The sequence below is a fragment of the Lactuca serriola genome, chromosome 6 (assembly GCF_051521515.1).
Source record: "Lactuca serriola cultivar US96UC23 chromosome 6, Lser_US96UC23_V15, whole genome shotgun sequence".
NCBI classification, from domain to species: Eukaryota; Viridiplantae; Streptophyta; class Magnoliopsida; order Asterales; family Asteraceae; genus Lactuca; species Lactuca serriola.
The window spans coordinates 73,595,314-73,597,815 of record NC_136413.1 but is presented as its reverse complement, the minus strand read 5'-3'; the positions used below and the strand labels follow the sequence as shown (position 1 = coordinate 73,597,815).

General features: G+C 28.2%; 1 long non-coding RNA gene across 1 annotated transcript; it reads left to right on the top strand.

The window, feature by feature from the left end:
- The first annotated feature begins 326 nt into the window (after positions 1-326).
- LOC145058358 (uncharacterized) lies at positions 327-1,017 on the top strand. The gene is made up of 2 exons (XR_013686353.1): positions 327-664; positions 748-1,017. It is a non-coding gene; the product is annotated as an uncharacterized LOC145058358 (long non-coding RNA).
- Positions 1,018-2,502: the final 1,485 nt, after the last annotated feature.

Genomic DNA, 2,502 nt, shown 5'->3' with positions numbered 1-2,502 from the left:
ATATTTAATTATCATTAAAAGAATTCCTAATTTAATTAATTTTATTTTTGGTGAGATTTAAGTGTCATTAATGGAATTCTAATTTAAAACGTAATATACGTTTTATAAAATCTATTGACAAAAATAAATGGGTTGACAAAGATGATGTTATCAAATAATCCAAAGGTGGAAAAAATATGATTGAAATGCAATCAATGGTCCTGATTTCTTCAGTGTAGAATTAAAGGTTATCTTTTAATAATATTTAGAGATAATCATTTTTTTGCATTTTGAAGTCATTAAAATTGAAAAAATATCTAAATAGACTACAATACCCTTAACCTCTAAATCGCAGGAATCTCCTTTTGCCTGTTGGCTGCTGCTATGATCGATTGACAGATGATAATCGTGTTTAGTCCTTCTGCGTGCGTCTTCTTTATGCCTTCTCGCCCAAATCTTTGTTCCAATCGGCTACAGTTTTCTGGTAATTTTATGGTTTTCTTTGTCAATTGAATATTCAATTTGTGATTGCTAGGTCGCCTACGCATCTGGAATCTCAATTTCTTGAAGCCCCTGTATCAAATTCACAATTCCCTTTTCCATAAATGCCATTCTTGTAGGCCACGAATCAAGATCACATGCTTAATTTTGGTTCTGGATTTCTAATGTTTCATTTATACCACAGGTACAGTGGTGTTGATTTCAAACTATAATGTTTTTTTGGTATAGATGTGTTGTTTTCATGTTATTATGTATTATGCTTTACAGGCAACTTTTGCTGAATTAGATGATGGACAATCTTTACCAAGTTTTATGAAAAGTGCATAAGAGTTAAAGTACACAGCCAATATTGGTAGCTACAGTGAAATACATTGCTATTTATATTATATACTTGTATTTTCCCATCATCTTTCCGAGTCTGATCAATATTAATATGAAATTAGTATAGGAAACTGTTACAGAATTGGATGATGAACAATCTGAACCAAGTTTCATCAATAGTGCATAGGATACAAATATAGATGCCATTTTCAACCATGATAGATAGCAAAAAAAAGTCTCGATGGGCAGGAACCTTCACAAAAACTTTGTGAAAATCTACCTAAGCACGTAACTTTTTTCTTTTTTTTTTTTTTTAAATACAATGCCTTAATAAGAATAAGAAAAAGAAATGGAATGAAAGTGGAATGCTGATAGAGTTTCATGCATGTCCATTTGGTTGATGGTAATTCGGTATCAGTAGATGTTGACATTCCAGATAAGTTGGAACCTAATCATGAAGTTCCCGAAATATAGGTGCATTTTTTTTGTTAGTAATATTTAAAAAGACACAGATGTTGAATGGTAAATCAGGATTCCCTTTTTTGCATCTTTCAAGCCGATACTTCTTCAAATTTAAAGACACAGATGCTGGTTGTTATTTAAAAAGACATTATCAAAGTGTGTTGTTTTAAATAGGTGTAGCTGACGTCCACCTATTACCTCTTTTAATTTAGAACTATCGATGACGATTAATTAGAAATCGCTCATTATGCATTATTGGGTCAATAGTGTTTTTATGTTACATTATAAGTCTAACACCATTCCTTTTATGAAATACACATTGTCATTTGTCATGGGCTTTCCATATTCTATCACCACAATGATATGACTAAATATTTTATATGGTTGTAATTGTATCAGCTACTTATTTTTAGAAGAATACAAATGTGAGACTAAAAATTGTCGTGCAGTTTTCTTCTTTAGCCTATGGCTCAGAAAAGCGTCTAAGTTGGTTCTCATAATAATATTTTCTTGGTAACAGAAAAACATTTTGATATTGTTATCGTCTCAATCTACCCTAATAAATAAGATCATTTTTGACAAATGTCATATTCTCATTGTGTTTGCCACATGTAATTTGTGAGTTTTTTTTTTTTTTTGAATAAATTTAAATCCAAATATCATTTTGTTGTTTTTTTGAATTAAATTTCATTAATATGCCATATCATACTAATATTTATATCTATATATGTAACGTATTAAATACATTGAATATGACAATAAAAGCAAAAAATCTTAGAAAAAATCTACCATAATAAATAATGATTATTTTTTTGCCAAATGTCATCTTCTTATTGAATTTGCCACATATAATTTTTTGATTTTTTTTAATAAATTTAAATCTAAATGTCATTTTGTGGTTTGTTGAATTAAATTCAATTAATATGTCACATCATACTAATATTTCTATATGTAATATTATCATTTGGTTCATAATAACCAATAATGATCATTTAATTTTTATTTTTACAATTAGTGTCAATTTCATTTATAAGGTAAAAAAGTTGAATATTTATTTGAATATGATAATGCAAATAAATCATTTCATAGATGATGTAAATACATAAGCATAGTGTGAAATGACCACTTGCAATTTCATGATTAATAGAGTGATTTAGTTTAAGTTATAACAAACTATCGCTGATGCTTCAACAATTTGTTTTTACTAAAAGTACTTTCTAATTCCTCATTTCATGATTA